Source organism: Pinus tabuliformis, chromosome 1_1, assembly GCF_031772625.1.
Source record: "Pinus tabuliformis cultivar Carrire ecotype Pingquan chromosome 1_1, CPIR1, whole genome shotgun sequence".
Classification (NCBI taxonomy): domain Eukaryota; kingdom Viridiplantae; phylum Streptophyta; class Pinopsida; order Pinales; family Pinaceae; genus Pinus; species Pinus tabuliformis.
The window spans coordinates 366,414,831-366,432,627 of record NC_142297.1 but is presented as its reverse complement, the minus strand read 5'-3'; the positions used below and the strand labels follow the sequence as shown (position 1 = coordinate 366,432,627).

General features: G+C 40.3%; 1 pseudogene; it reads left to right on the top strand.

The window, feature by feature from the left end:
• Positions 1–374: 374 nt before the first annotated feature.
• On the top strand, positions 375–17,413 carry LOC149213130 (polygalacturonate 4-alpha-galacturonosyltransferase-like; annotated as a pseudogene).
• The last annotated feature ends 384 nt before the right edge of the window (positions 17,414–17,797 follow it).

Below are 17,797 nucleotides of genomic sequence, written 5' to 3'. Positions count from 1 at the left end.
GATTTATCTTCCTCACGGGTATTAGAAAAGTCCTCCAAAGTAAACCAAAGGGATATTACTAACTCTGAGGTACGATTGGTGAAGATTTTGGTTATTTTCTCTACTGAACATGTAAGGAAACATATGTGATGATGATCTATGTAGTTGAGTAGGGTTGTATTAAGTAGGAAGTGAAAACTGACATTGGCAGGGGTGCTTCTCTATTTCTAACGGTGTACATCAAGCAGAGGCAAACGACTTCTGGAGACAGCTCATAAAAGTTACATTCGGAACAAGATGGTGTGATCTTCAATGAAGAGGGCAAGGACAATCCTGAGGGGGATAAAATGAATTGCAAGGTGTAGAAAAAAACATCGAATGACAAAGAACTTCTTATGAGGTTTCAAGAGGATGACATAGGAAGTGAACATCGAGATGTCAAAGAGAATGCTCTTGATGGTAAGTTTTGATTTTCCCTGGTTAACTATTCTATGATGTTGGTAGCCTACTCTAAGGTAATGTCTAGTAAAACTCCCACGACAATGGTTGTTGTAATGAAGACCATTTGTAGCTTGAAGGAAGTCCAACAAAAGTCTCGCGGAGGGTAAAATTCTTTGCTGCACTATATCGCTACTTTTTGTTCTCATGGAAAAAGGAATTGTTATATTATTTTCCAAAATCCTTTTTGAATGTTACTTCTCCAATAGAAAATTTTATATTTCTTAGATTTTAGCATAGTAAGATTTAATTTATAGTAGTTTAATGCTTACAGCAATTGAGACAAAACAGGAGGGAGATAAGGTCAACAGAGCTGATTCAAAAGGATGAAGAAAAACGAGTTGAGCTTGAAAATGTAGCAATTAAACATTCCAAGGAGGTAGATTCTGTTGTCCTGGGAAAATAGAACATTGGGAGGTGGGAGAATGAGAACGCGAATTCTGACTCCATTGTTAGAGTGATGCGAGACCAACTGATCATGGCTCGGGTGTATTCAAGCATTTCCCAGGCTAGGAATAATCTTGATTTATACCATGAATTGATGCTTCATATAAAAAATGTCAATTTACATTGCGTGAGGCTAATGCAAATTCTGATCTACCTCAAAGGTAATAATTTTCACATTGGTTGCTTCTAAATCAAGAGTAGTAAGTGCTTCCATTTTCATTTGGTGTTTGTTAGCCTCCTGTTGCAACAGGGTATCATCTTTCATGATTGACATTTTTACATGCCAAATATGTCATACTTTGCAAGCTGTAGTGTTCCATATTTCCAGAAGAGACCAAAGAAGAAGCCATGAAGTGCGCTGATCCAAATGCCACTGCTGCATTCCATTTTGATGAGTTGTTCCAATTTTGAAGAATTTCTTAAAGGGAGGTCCAAACAGTCTAATCCTGGTCTCCCTAGGTTTTAATTTCCTGTTGTAGAATATAGAGAATGATATCTGTCCAAACAGTCTAGCTTGGTAGATTTGTAGATAGGTAGAGAAACTAAGGGACCCAACTGTTTAATCTGGGCCCTGGCAGAAATAAGTGTAGATTTAGATAGAAAAAAGAAAAAAAAAAAAATTGCAAACATGGGTCTGCAAGTCTAAGTGCACCCAAAACAAAAAGAAGAAAAAATGTTAGGACAGTAGACTGGGTAGGTAGCTGTTTGGTGGCAGAATGAGAATTGATGATCAATTTCTTATCTCACAATGTCTTATCCTTTCAGATCATAGATATCAGGCAGTTTTGCATTCAAAGGAGGTACTCAAGCTAGAACTCACTAACCTCCCCTTATTTTCATTTCCCCCAAGTCACTTACCAACATCCCCCAAGGGGTCAAGGTCTGCTTGAGCCTCTCAGTTTCATCATTTCCATGACATTCACCTTGGTGAGGATCTGCTTCACTCAAGGACTGCTCACTCATCATCTGTGAGCCTTCTTTTCCCCAACAAGGCCTAAGGTCTCATACCTTAGCACCCTCTTTGCATCTCCATATTAACTATTAACTTTATTATATAACTCCCTAACAATTTTCCCCTTCCCCTATTAAAATCATGTATATAAAACTCCCCTATGTAAATACCCCTCCCTAGCAATATAGCCATATTTCCTATAAGTTCAGGAAGTCACAGTCCATCTGGGGCTGTCTTTAGCCCATTCGAGTCATTAAGGAGCTAGTCTGACATCAGGTCAGCTAGTAACCGCTTCCCTAGCCCTAAAACCCCTCTAAAACCCTCAAAGCTCCCTATTTCATCCCCATACCAAAGCTTTGTGCATAAAATCCCAAACCCGCGCACTTTTAACCCATATTTTACCCCTTACCCTAAGTCCCAGCTGTAAAGATTGATCGCGCCCGTTTTAAAAAACGCCAAACCCGCTTTCCCTAGTCATAACCCACCGTGCGCATTATCAAAAAAGGAATATTCTTGGAATATTCCCCCGCCATATTTCCTTTACCGCCAGCCGTCCAATCCACAGCCCTGCAGATCTATGACTGGCGGGCCGTCCCATCTCCAAAGCGCCCGAGCTTTAGCGTCCGGGAGATGGGCGGTATTCCCGCCGTACTCCCGCCACGCGTCAAGCGTTGGGCTGTGGTGGAGCCCCCTCCCCCGAGACCACCTTTGGCCATAAGCGGTGCGCCACAAAACCGCTTCCCACCTATGACGTCACATCCCCTGTCACCCCCTGCACTAGTCCCTACTTACGTCACCCCTTTGTCTAGTCACCCGATGAGTCACCTGCCTGCGTGGCCTCCTGCCACATCACTGCCACGTGTCCCTGCCACCGTACCTGCCACGTCATCATCCGTACGTGATGACATCATGCTGATGTCATCCCGCCACATCACCCTGCTGACGTCATGCTGAAACCACCCGCCGTACAATGTCACATCATGCTGACGTCATCAGCACTTTTTGGGCGCAAAGGCGCGAAAGTCGCACTTCGGAGCCCCGGAATCCAATTCTGAGGCAATTTTTGATACATCGCAGGATTTTTTAGGCCGAAATGGAGAATCTTCAGGGAATCTTTAGGGAATCTTCTCATCATGCGGCCACAAGAAGCCCGAAAAGGCGCAAAAATGATCCGTTTTCTTCACAGAGCATACCAAAAGGAGAAAAGGACAATTCCAGATGATACAGAGGCCGAACAGCGGCCATTTACTGGTGATTAGACCCACAGCACATCAGATCAGCAGTCCAGATTTTGTCAAAGAGTATCAGTAGAAGAAAAGACGCCAAAGAGTATCAGCAAAGATTTGTTTAGGGGCTCAAAGCACCTGAACATTGATGAAGCCCCCAGAAAGTCAAATCAATAAGCATCATCCCATCCTTGCCTTCAAATCACCATTAAGGCATTCAAAGCACCAGGACAGCAAGGAAGCAGAAACCCATGCATATTTATTTCAGAAGACATTGCACCAAGGCACCCAGGACTACATCATTTATTCAATTTTTTTTACGGCCGCCCCCAGCGCAGCCTGAGAATTTTCATGCATTTATTTCAGATAGGAGTATGTCAATAAATTATTTTTTATGACCTGATTAGGTCAAGATTTAATAAAAGCAGTAGATAGAAAGTTTTGCCCTATATATACCACCCTATGTATAGTTTTAAGGGTTGGTAAATTGAGAATTCTTCACTAGAGACTCGCTGTGTATACCTGAATTTTTCTGTAATCAAAGATTTCCGAAAGCTTGGAGAGTGAACTGTCTATTGTTGATAAATGCTTTGGAGACTGAAGATGGAATTCTTGTTCTGCGGCCTGAAGCAATAAGTGCCTCTTATCTCTGTTTATGTGTTTGCCATTATCTAAATAGCAGGAAAAAAGAATAGCCTAGAATTAGTTTAAATACTCTCTATGCTCAATTTCTATTGTTTCTTGATGTTTTCCTCTGAATGAATTGGTTATGAATATTGAATTCCTTCTGGCTCATGTTTACCCCAATTCACCTGTGTTGGCCAATTATCTAGGGATTCTTAACTGCCCCTAGGTAGCGCCCTGTTACTTTCTCTGCTAATCTGTTGGAGAGATTCTTAACTGCCTCTCTTTCTTTATCATTCATTTCATCCTTTAAACCTGAAAGTTGCTTCAAGCTCAGCTATCTTGCTCCATGTTCCCTCACTGTTATTAAGAAAACGCACCAGTAGTTCCCCTCCTCGACTCCACGCCCAATGGTTTGAAACATTCAGACTATACTCTGCCTCTCTACCTGAAAGTGTCAATTTTCCCACCAAAACAAAACAAAAAACCCTTTGGACCCAAGACCTAGCCTAAAATCCTTTCAAACAAAGTTAAATCTAAAAGAGAGAGCCCTCTCTGATTGCAGGTTGGCTAGAACCTGCAGTCCAAAGTTGGTTTGCGGTTACCTCGGCCGTATCCCTTTCTTAACCTTCAGGGACAACCTGAGTGATAACATAATCGCGAATCCACTGGGGATTTTCCTCAGTTAATTTTACAAATTTTCACGAAGAAGGTTAAAAATCCCCTGTAGAAATCAATTTTCTAATTGCTGTATATTTCCTAAAACTACAGATGAAGCCTGAATGTCAGCCATGAAGCCTTTGAAACTGTTTTTGTTTTACATTAATAGGTTTAGATAAAAGTTGCTTCAGTCAATCTTCATGCTAGTTTTAAGATATACACAGCCATTCCAAAATCTTATATGGCCCTTGTGAATACAAAAAGTAAAAATAAAAAATAAATAAATAAAAAAACAAGTTCGGAAGCTGGCTCCCAAGAAAAGTTCACGATATAATAGGCCAAATCCAGACCCAGATCCTCCAGCTGTTTTTGAAAACCCCAACATAATCCCTAAAATCCTTAGGAAGCAACAAAGACAGGAAAATTTTGCTGATAAAATCCCTGAAACAGCTTACCCTAGCTCTGTTCCAACCCCTGTCAAGGTTTTATTCTGGTCTACCCCTGCTTCCCCTTGTTCGTCGTCCACATCTCATAGCACTCCTTCAACACCTTCATTCACTGCACATATTCCCATTACCACTATTGTTATCCCTGTCATCCCCGTTGTTCCACTTGTACCGGCCAATATGGCTAATAGATATGCACCCCTGCAATTACCTGCTAACGCTGCGGCTTTACCCCAAGATTACCAATCGAGAATTTCATATTTTGATTCCACTGGTCCTTTCACAGCCATTCAGCATGCCAAAAAGATGCAAGACTATTTTGAAAACTACGAAATAGATGATGACAGCGTGAGAATGAGAATTTTTGTCCAGAGTCTAACAGGTGATGTAAGAACTTGGTTCAGATCACTTGCTGCAAATTCCATAACCATTCCTGATGAGCTTTACCTATCCTTTACCAACAGATGGGAGAAAAAGAAAGATCCCTTGCACATACTAGCTGAATATGATACAATTAAACGAGGTCCTCAAGAGACCGTTTTAGAATACTGTGCAAGATTCAACAATGTATATAATGCGATACCACAGAATTTAAGGCCTCCACCCGACCTTGCCTTGTACAAATTTCCTGATGGTTTTGACCCTGATATGGCATATCAGTTGAAAGAAAGAGCTCCTGAAACCCTTGAAGGCGCGCAAAAGGTTGCTGTCACGGTAGAAGCCAACTTAATTGCCAAAAGAAATAGAGCCCGAATGGAAAAGAGAACCACCTTTAAGGAAGAACCCTCAGCCTTCGACCAGAAGCTTGATGCTATCATCAATGGCCTGCAAAGACTAGGAGAGAGGGTAGAAAATGTGGAGAGAAAGGCATCATGGGAAGGACAGCAGTCTAATCCCATAAAAAATCCCAATTTTAGGAGAACGCAGAACATAAATGCTGGTAGGTCTAACCAAGACCATGATATAAGACCCCCTTTTCAAAATAACTACGTAGAAGGATCTACTTCTAGTCAACCCATAGAAGACAATGATATGAATTTAATGGATCTAAAGGGTGAGCATCAAACTTTCCTGACACAAGAAGACCAAAATGAGCATGACTGCAATCAATTTCAGACTAAATCTGGTGAGTCTTTTGATTTTAAACAAGGTTATGATACTACTGTGTATGAAGTACACAAACAATATAAGCTTAGAACTAGGACCATTGACATCTCTGAGCCTAGAAAGACAAAGGAAAGTAAACAGCCCAACAAGATTAAAAACAAAGCTGTTGTAACAGAACCAGCTGATATGACTGTCCCAAACCCACATAAAGTGACTGTAGATGATATAACAGAAATACAGCCTTCCAAAGATCAGCCTTTGTCTCCTCCTTTCTCAAAAGAAAATCCAAACAGCATCCCAAAAAGTACTCCTGAAGTTGCCAAACCGCAAGCAAATACTTCCCATAGCACTGATAAACAAGAGCAAGTCGCTGAAAATTCAAATGAAAAGGAAAAAACTGCCAATGCCAATACTAAGACTCCATTGGAGAAGCCTTTTAGTTTAGAAACAGAGATTGGAAAACTCAAGATAGCCATTCCTCTTTCAGAATTGGCTAAACACAATGTATATAGGCAACAAATTCAAAGGTCACTTCAACTCCCAGAAAACAAAGATGATGTAAATGTTTTGGATGATTCCCCTGAACTATTGTTTGGACCAGAAGTTAATGGAAAGTCAACACAAGGACCTGTCCCACCCTTTTATGTCAGTCTGCATATACATGACAAAGTTTTACACAACGCTATGTTTGACTCAGGGGCATCGCACAATCTTATGCCCAAAGCAGTTATGGAAAAACTGAATCTCGACATCACAAGACCTTACAAAGATTTATACTCATTTGACTCAAGTCAAGTGAAATGTTTAGGCCTCATTAAAGATCTATGTGTCTCCTTAGTCCAATATCCCAACAAGACCATCCTCATGGATGTAGTGGTGGCTGACATCCCACCAAAGTATGGTATGCTCCTCTCGAGATCATGGGGAGCAAAGCTCCAAGGATCCCTTCAATTAGACCTTTCCTACGCTACCATTTCAGTCTTTGGGCAACCAAAGAGACTGTACAGAGAAACGCTGATGAAATATGTAGTAAGTAGTGAAAGCAAGCCTGAAAATTTTCCCATTTATTCAATTCTTTCCGATATGGATTCTTTCATTTTATTCAATCATGATTCAAATCTGCCCACTAATAAGGAGCCTTTGGCTCTAGAACAACAAGTGCACATCAATGAAGAAACGTTTGCCCACAATAAAGAAATTGTCAAAACAGTAAATGCAACCAGCATGTTACAAGAACCTCCCCAAACAGAAATTTTAAATCTGCCCAACCCTGATTCGGATGACACTCCTAGAATTGTCAACAAGCAAGAAATCACATGGTTCTTAGAGTTTGATGGTTCTGTCAACAATTTAGGAGCAGGGGTAGGTGTCTGGATTCACAATACACATGATAATCATGCAGAAGGACATGCCTATAGACTGAATTTCAAATGCACAAATAACATGGCAGAGTATGAGGCTGTGCTGTTAGGCCTTAAACTACTGAAAACTCTAGGTGTTGTAAAAGTTTCTATCTTAGGTGACTCTGATCTAGTTATACAACAAATGAAAGGTAATTTTGTTACCAATGAAAATAGAATGAGAGCCTACAGAACTGCTGCTACTAACATACTCCAGGCATTCAGTGAATTCAAGCTTGACAAGATTTCCAGAAATCACAACATTCATGCACACAGCCTAGCCACCTTCGCGAGTACATGCAAGCTCCCTTTTGGCTCGAATCATCACTTCACAGCCGAAATAAAACATAGGCCCACCATCCCAAATAATGTCAGATATTGGCAAGTATTCGAGAATGATGCCCAGATTAATAATTTCCTTACCCTCGAGCATGAATTTTCAAATATTCACATTGACATGGATGCCATGACAGATTTTGAACAGCAGAGAAATGAAAGTCAGCAAGTTCTAACCGCTGCAACAGCCAAACAGATTCTGAAGCCAACCATTTTTGACAATGAAAACATTGAACAACTGAAACAAACACAGGCAGAAGAAGTAGACAGAACAGAGGCAGAGGTCATTGACTTGAAAGATAATTTTTTGCCTGCTGGACTAACTCCACTAGAAGACATGTTTGACTCTAATGACGTTCCCAGAAAACCAAAACTGCAACCAATAAACACGGAAATTGAAGAACACAACATTGGGACACCAGAGAACCCAAAAATGATCAAAATGTCCAAAAATTTGCCACCTGATCAAAAGCCCAAGTACATTGACTTATTCAAAGAATTTCAAGATGTATTTGCTTGGAGCTATGAGGATTTGAAATCCTATGATACATCAGTGATTCAGCACACGATCCCATTGAAGCCCAAACAGAAGCCCTTCAAACAGAAATTGATAAGAATCAACCCTGTGGTGCTTCCCCCGATTGAAAAAGAAGTAAAAAGGATGTGGGAAGCAAGCATTATAGCCCCTATCAGATTCTCTGAGTGGGTGTCCAACCTAGTGCCTATAAGAAAAAAGACAGGTGAAATCAGACTTTGTGTAGATCTCAGAAATTTAAATCAAGTCTCCTTAAAAGACCACTATCCCCTGCCCAAAATGGACCACATATTGCAGAGAGTAGTGGGAGCATCTAGAATTTCCCTACTAGATGGTTTTTCAGGTTTTAACCAGATACTTGTTCACCCAGACGACCAAGACAAAACTGCCTTTACCACACCCTGGGGAGCATTTAAATATGTAAATATGCCATTTGGACTTAAAAACGCTGGTGCTACCTTTCAACGAGCAATGGACATTGCATTTGCCAGAGAATTACATGACTTCCTAGTCGTGTACTTTGATGATTTAACCCCATTTTCCAAATCTGATGAAGAACATCTCAAGCATCTCAGACAAATTTTCATGACATGCAGGAAATATGGCATTTCCTTGAATCCAAAGAAGTCCTTATTTGGCCTAGAAGAAGGAAAATTACTTGGCCACATTATATCAAAGGATGGGATCAGAATTGATCCTGAAAGAATACAGGCCATCCTCCAAATTCCACATCTGAGAAACATAAAAGAGCTACAAGCATTCCTTGGGAAAATTAACTTTTTGAGAATATTTATTCCAAATTTAGCTGAAGTAATAAGACTGTTAAGCAACATGCTAAAGAAGGATTCCAAGGTAAGATGGTCCCTTGAGGCCAAGCAGCCATTCGAGAGTATCAAAACTGCATTAACCCAAACTCCTGTTCTAACCAGTCCACAGTTTGACAAGGATTTTATCATATTTTCGTTCGCATCAGACCACACAATCGTTGTTGTCCTGTTGCAAAAGGATGAGCAGGGAGCTGAAAAGCCAATTGCTTTTTTTAGTTGAGCCTTAAGAGACGCCCCTCTGAAGTACCCAATAATGGAAAAGCAGGCCTACGCACTTGTTAAGGCCATCAAGGATTTCAGAGTGTACATTTTATATTCACACGTGACTGCCTATGTCCCACACGCTGCTGTTAAAGATATATTGACTCAGGACGGATTAGAAGGCAAAAGAGGTAAGTGGATTGCAAGTATCCTCGAATATGACATTGAAATAAAACCAACCAAGCTGATAGAGGGACAAGGTTTAGCCAAGCTGATGTCCGAAACAAACTTTCAAGCCTTAGACATTAACCAGCTGGACAATGAACCGGAGCTGGCAACTCCACAGATCAGTGAAATATTTCTGCAATGCCCCTGGTACACTGATATTTGCTTTGTATTGTTAAACCTGTGTGCTCCCCAGGATTGTCCAGAAAAAAGAAAAGATTCTTAAAAATGAAGGCTTTGAGATTTTGTGTTATAGATGGTGCATTATTTTGGAGAAATCATGAAGGTATATTGTTAAATTGTTTAACCATGAATGAAACTAACAATGTCATGCAAGAATTCCATACAGGTGATTGTGGAGGACATCTCTACTGGAAGTCCACGGCAGACAAAATCCTGAGGGCTGGTTTCTACTGGCCCACTCTTTTTGCAGATGTAAAAAAGTTTTCCACGGCATGTCACAAGTGCCAAATTTTTGAAGGCAAGAGAAAATTGTTGCCCCTGCCCCTTAAACCCATCTCCACCGAAAAACCTTTTCAACAATGGGGTCTTGACTTCATTGGAGAAATTCATCCCTCTTCCTCATTCCAGCACAAATGGATCCTAACAGCCACCGATTATTTCACCAAGTGGGTTGAAGCCATTCCGTGTAGACAAGCCAATGATACCATCATTATCCAATTCCTTGAATGCAACATCCTTTCCAGATTTGGCTGCCCTGAGAAAATCATCACTGACAATGCGCTGCCTTTAGGTCCAAAAAGATGATCAGTTTCTGCCATAAGTTTCATATCACCCTGGGCCACTCTACAGCATATTATCCTCAAGGTAATGGATTGGCCGAATCATCTAACAAAAGCCTCATCAACATCATAAAGAAAATGCTAGAAGAAAACAAGAAAAACTGGCACAAAAAGCTGGTGAACGCCCTATGGGCAGACAGACTTTCAAGCAAAAGATCAATTGGAATGAGCCCTTATGAGCTGGTATATGGCATGGAGGCTAGATTTCCTTCATCCCTGGGCATTCCTACTATCAAGCTGTTACAGGAAATTCAGGCTGAACCAAATGACATTCAAAGAATAATTAATCAGACAATTCACCTTCAGCAAACCAGAGAACAAGTCTATGACAGAGCACAAATCTTACAAGAAAAGCTCAAAAATATGTTTGATAAGAGAGCTAAAGCTGATGATTTTAGTATTGGTGACAAAGTTTTGAAGTGGGACTCAAGAAGAGAAGACAAGGGCAAACATGCCAAGTTTGACTTTCTATGGAAAGGTCCATTTGTAATTTCTGTTGTTCAAGGAAACAACACCTATATTCTCAGATCTGTGGAGAACAACACCGTTGAAGAAGGCCCGGTGAATGGCAGGATGTTGAAACATTATCACGATCCTTGTTGTTGAAACAATGCAAGTTCTGTAAATATCTTTGTACAATATTATTTGTATATATCAGCACTCAGTTTAAATTTTTGTAAACAGGCCGATTGTTAAGGAATGGCAGTAAATTTGGAAAGGACGCAGCCGATGCAAATTCTTCAATCTCAAAAGCATCAAAACAGAGCAAGAACTTTCAGTTTATATCAGCATAATTGATCAGGCATTGTACATAAAGATCAAGCGCGCAGAAGAAAGCAGGCGCTGCTGTACATCTCACAGAAAGCTCTGTTGAGGAGGAGTGGTTCATAGTTCAAAGTTTCATATCTAAAACAGCCAGAACAAAGAAGAAATTCACAGTTAACAGCAAAAAACAGAAGATCAAGGCAGTCTGACCTACTGTTCTTGACTTTCCACAAGGAAAAGCCATCCCCAAGTGGAGCCACTGTTAGCCTCCTGTTGCAACAGGGTATCATCTTTCATGATTGACATTTTTACATGCCAAATATGTCATACTTTGCAAGCTGGAGTGTTCCATATTTCCAGAAGAGACCAAAGAAGAAGCCATGAAGTGTGCTGATCCAAATGCCACTGCTACATTCCATTTTGATGAGTTGTTCCAATTTTGAAGAATTTCTTAAAGGGAGGTCCAAACAGTCTAATCCTGTTCTCCCTAGGTTTCAATTTCCTGTTGTAGAATATAGAGAATGATATCTGTCCAAACAGTCTAAGCTTGGGAGATTTGTAGATAGGTAGAGAAACTAAGGGACCCAACTGTTTAATCTGGGCCCTGGCAGAAATAAGTGTAGATTTAGATAGAAAAAAAAAAAAAAAAAAAATTGCAAACATGGGTCTGCAAGTCTAAGTGCACCCAAAACAAAAAGAAGAAAAAATGTTAGGACAGTAGACTGGGTAGGTAGCTGTTTGGTGGCAGAATGATAATTGATGATCAATTTTGTATCTCACAATGTCTTATCCTTTCAGATCATAGTTATCAGGCAGTTTTGCATTCAAAGGAGGTACTCAAGCTAGAACTCAATAACCTCCCCTTCTTTTCATTTCCCCCAAGTCACTTACTAACATCCCCCAAGGGGTCAAGGTTTGCTTGAGCCTCTCAGTTTCATCATTTCCATGACATTCGCCTTGGTGAGGATCTGCTTCACTCAAGGACTTCTCACTCATCATCTGTGAGCCTTCTTTTCCCCAACAAAGCCTAAGGTCTCATACCTTAGTGCCCTCTTTGCATCTCCACATTAACTATTAACTTTATTATATAACTCCCTAACAATTTTCCCCTTCCCCTTTTAAAATCATGTATATAAAACTCCCCTATGTAAATACCCCTCCCTGGCAATATAGCCATATTTCCTATAAGTCCAGGAAATCACAGTCCATTTGGGGCTGTCTTTAGCCCATCCGAGTCATTAAGGAGCTAGTCTGACATCAGGTCAGCTAGTAACCGCTTCCCTAGCCCTAAAACCCCTCTAAAACCCTCAAAAACTCCCTATTTCATCCCCAAACCAAAGTTTTGTGCATAAAATCCCAAACCCGTGCACTTTTAACCCATATTTTACCCCTTACCCTAAGTCCCAGCTGTAAATATTGATCGCGCCCATTTTAAAAAACCCCAAACCCGCTTTCCCTAAGTCATAACCCACTGCACGCATTATCAAAAAAGGAATATTCTTGGAATATTCCCCCGCCGTATTTCCTTTACCGCCAGCCGTCCGATCCACAGCCCCGCAGATCTACGACTAGCGGGCCGTCCCATCTCCAAAGCGCCCGAGCTTTAGCATCCGGGAGATGGGCGGTATTCCCGCCGTACTCCCGCCACGCGTCAAGCGTTGGGCTGTGGCGGAGCCCCCTCCCCCGAGACCGCCTTTGCCCATAAGCGGTGCGCCACAAAACCGCTTACCACCCGTGACGTCACATCCCCCGTCACCCCCTGCACCAGTCCCTGCTTACGTCACCCCTTTGTCCAGTCACCCGATGAGTCACCTGCCTGCGTGGCCTCCTGCCACGTCATTGCCACATGTCCCTGCCACCGTACCTCCCACGTCATCATCTGTACGTGATGACATCATGCTGACGTCATCCCACCACGTCGCCCTGCTGACGTCACCCACCGTACAATGTCACATCATGCTGACGTCATCAGCACTTTTTGGGCGCAAAGGCACGAAAGTCGCACTTCGGAGCCCCGAAATCCAATTCTGAGGCAGTTTTTGATGAGCGATTTGCGCCTAGCACAAATCGCTCATCGCAAGATTTTTTAGGCCGAAATGGAGAATCTTCAGGGAATCTTTAGGGAATCTTCTCATCATGCGGCCCCAGGAAGCCTGAAAAGGCGCAAAAATGATCTGTTTTCTTCACAGAGCATACCAAAAGGAGCAGAAGACAATTCCAGATGATACAGAGGCCGAACAACGGCCATTTACTGGTGATTAGACCCGCAGCACATCAGATCAGCAGTCCAGATTTTGTCAAAGAGTATCAGTAGAAGAAAAGACGCCAAAGAGTATCAGCAAAGATTTGTTTAGGGGCTCGAAGCACCTGAACATTGATGAAGCCCCCAGAAAGTCAAATCAACAAGCATCAGCCCATCCTTGCCTTCAAATCACCATTAAGGCATTCAAAGCACCATGACAACAAGGAAGCAGAAACCCATGCATATTTATTTCAGAAGACGTTGCACCAAGGCACCCAGGACTACATCATTTATTCAATTTTTTTTACGGCCGCCCCCAGCGCAGCCTGAGAATTTTCATGCATTTATTTCAGATAGGAGTAGGTCAATAAATTATTTTTTATGACCTGATTAGGTCAAGATGTAATAAAAGCAGTAGATAGAAAGTTTTTCCCTATATATACCACCCTCTGTATAGTTTTAAGGGTTGGTAAATTGAGAATTCTTCACTAGAGACTCGCTGTGTACACCTGAATTTTTCTGTAATCAAAGATTGCCGAAAGCTTGGAGAGCGAACTGTCTGTTGTTGATAAATGCTTTGGAGACTGAAGATGGAATTCTTGTGCTACGGCCTGAAGCAATAAGTGCCTCTTATCTCTGTTTATGTGTTTGCCATTATCTAAATAGCAGGGAAAAAGAATAGCCTAGAATTAGTTTAAATACTCTCTATGCTCAATTTCTGCTGTTTCTTGATGTTTTCCTCTGAATGAATTGGTTATGAATATTGAATTCCTTCTGGCTCATGTTTACCCCAATTCACCGGTGTTTGCCAATTATCTAGGGATTCTTAACTGCCCCTCGGTAGCGCCGTATTACTTTCTCTGCTAATCTGTTGGAGAGATTCTTAACTTCCTCTCTTTCTTTAGCATTCATTTCATCCTTTAAACCTGAAAGTTGCTTCAAGCTCAGCTATCTTGCTCCATGTTCCCTCACTCTTATTAAGGAAATGCACCAGTAGTTCCCCTCCTCGACTCCACGCCCAATGGTTTGAAACATTCAGACTATACTCTGCCTCTCTACCTGAAAGTGTCAATTTTCCCACCAAAAAAAACAAAAAACCCTCTGGACCCAAGACCTAGCCTAAAATCCTTTCAAACAAAGTTAAATCTAAAAGAGAGAGCCCTCTCTGATTGCAGGTTGGCTAGAACCTGCAGTCCAAAGTTGGTTTGTGGTTACCTCGGCCGTATCCCTTTCTTAACCTTCAGGGACAACCTGAGTGATAACAGTGTTCATATCCTTTGTTTCTTTTAAAGTTGCAGTCTTTGTGTCAATCTTTCTTCTTTTCATTCTCTTTTTCATGGCCGATAATTGATATGAATGTTTCAGTGCACCTAAGAAGATCAAGCCATGGGTCATGTCCTATCCAAGGCTAGAGAAGAATTTTATGATTGTGCGATAGTAACAAAGAAGTTGCGAGCCATGCTTCAGTCTACAGACGAGCAAGTAAGGACCTTGAAAAAGCAAAGTACATTTTTAATTCAACGGGCAGCAAAGACTGTTCCCAAGGGCCTGCATTATCTGTCCATGTGATTGACCATGGATTATTACTTGCCTTCCCTTGAAAAGTGAAATTTCCTGAAAAGGACAAGTTGGAGGATCAAACTCTTTATCACTATGCATTATTTTAAGACAATGTATTGGCTGCATCTGTGGTTGTGAATTCAACTGTCATGAATGCTAAGGTGAAGTGTTATTAATTTAAAATACTCTAAAGTTTGGAAGTCCATCAGTTTTGCTGCATTTTACATTTAATATTTGGATCTCATTGTAGGTGATTTACTTTTGTTTGGAGGAACCTCAGAAACATGTATTTCATCTCGTCACAAACAAGTTAAATTTTGGGGCCACGAAAATGTGGTTTTTACTTAATTCCCCAAGGAAAGCTGCGATACATGTAGAAAATGTTGATGATTTTAAATGGCTCAATTCCTCCTATTGCCCTATGCTTCGCCAACTTAAATCTGCAGCTATGAAAGAGTATTATTTCAAGGCAGTTCACTCGACTACACTCTCAGCACGTTCCACCAATTTGAAATATATAAATCCAAAATATTTATCCATGCTAAATCATCTTTGCTTCTATCTTCCACAAGTTTATCCCAAACTGGACAAGATCCTTTTCTGGGATGTTGATATTGTGGTGCAGAAAGATTTGACGCCGTTGTGGTCAGTAGATCTTCATGGAAAGGTTAATGTTTCAGTGGAAAATTGTGGAAAAAGATTTCGCCGGTTTGACAAATACCTTAATTTTTCCAATCCACACATAGCTAGGCACTTTGATCCTAATGCTTGTGGTTGGGCATATGGGATGAATGCATTTGATCTCAAAGAATGGAAGAAACAAGATATAACTGGAATATATCACAAGTGGCCGAACATGGTAAGTGTGTAGTGTGGTTTATTTATGTTAATTCCTGTGATGCTTACTTTAAAGTATTTGAAGTATATCTGAAGTAATTAGCTAGAAAACTTAATGGGTTTTTCTTTGTTTGATTTCTAAGTTTTTTTTTTATTGTATGTCAGAATGAGGATAGAGTGTTGTGGAAGCTTGGAACACTACCCCTTGGATTTTCGCATTGGCTGCTTCTAAATCAAGAGTAGTAAGTGCTTCCATTTGCATTTGGTGTTCATATCCTTTGTTTCTTTTAAAGTTGCAATCTGTGTGTCAATCTTTCTGCTTTTCATTCTCTTTTTCATGACCCTGTAATTGATATGAATGTTTTAGTGCACCTGAGAAGATCAAGGCTATGGGTCATGTCCATCCAAGGCTAAAGAACAATTTTATGGCTATGCGATAGTAACAAAGAAGTTGCAAGCCATGCTTCACTCTGCAGACAAGTAAGGACCTTGGAAAAGCAAAGTAAATTTTTAAGTCAGGTGGAAACAAAGTCTGTTCCCAAGGGCCTGAACTATTTGTCCATGTTATTGACCATAGATTATTACTTTCTTCCTCTTGAAAAGCGATAATTTCCTAAAAGGACAAGTTGGAGGTTCTGACTCTTTATCACTATACATTATTTTCTGACAATGTATTGGCTGCATCTATGGTTGTGAATTCAATTGTCATGAATGCTAAGGTGAAGTGTTATTAATTTAAATTAATCTAAAGTTTGGAAGTCCAATAGTTTTGCTACATTTTACATTTAATATTTGGATCTCATTGTAGGTGATTTACATGTGTTTGTAGGAATCTGAGAAACATGTATTTCATCTCATCACAGACAAGTTAAATTTTGGGGCCATGAAAATGTGGTTCTTACTTAACCCCCCAGGGAAAGCTATGATACACGTAGAAAATGTTGATGATTTTAAATGGCTCAATTCCTCCTATTCCCCTGTGCTTCGCCAACTTGAATCTGCAACTATGAAAGAGTATTATTTCAAGGCAGATCACTCGACTACACTCTCAGCACGTTCCTCCAATTTGAAATATATAAATTCAAAATATTTATCCATGCTAAATCATTTTCATTTCTATCTTCCACAAGTTTATCCCAAAATGGACAAGATCCTTTTCTTGGATGATGATATTGTGGTGCAGAAAGATTTGATGCCCTTGTGGTCAGTAGATCTTCATTGAAAGGTTAATGGTTGAGTGGTTGGGAATATGGGATGAATGTATTTGATCTCAAAGAATGGGAGGAACAAGATATAACTGGAATATATCACAAGTGGTAGAACATGGTAAGCATGTAGTGTGGTTTATTTATGTTAATTCCTGCGATGCTTACTTTAAAGTATTTGAAGTAAATCTAATCTAATTAGCTAGAAAACTTAATGGGTTTTTCTTTGTTCGATTTCTAAGTTTTTATTTTATTGTATGTCAGAATGAGGATAGAGTGTTGTGGAAGCTTGGAACACTACCCCCTGGATTGAACGTTTTATGGCTTGACCCATCCCTTCGACAAGTCTTGGCATATGCTGGGTTTAGGATATAATCCTAGTGTGAACTGTTCAGATATTGACAATGCAACTGTTGTTCATTACAATGGGAACACGAAACCTTGGCTAGAGCCGGCAATGATGAAGTGCAAGCCTTACTAGACAAAATATATAAAATATGATCATCCTTTCTTACAACAGTGCAATATAAGTGAATAGTTGTGACCTCAATATTCATACTGCAATAGATTGTCAAATGTAAAGTGTAAAGGCCCTTGATTCTGGTTGATAATTCATTCTAATTCATTTTTTTTGGAGTTCCACAGAAGGTTTCTAGTTTATGGCTTAATGAGTTAGGTTTGTGGAGGTGCAATGGCCTAGTTTAATATTTACAAATTTTATGTCCTCATTGTATTCCTTCATAGTTGGAAGTAAACTCCTATATAAGTATTCTTTTCTTTGTTAGTTAATATTTCTCTTTCATCAAGTAATTACACAAATTGTTCTTCCAAGAACACAAAGAAGTACGAGACACAAAGATTGAGGATTTTAATGCAGGGAAAAACCTCTCAATAAGGGAAAACCCAAAAATCCTCCTCTTAT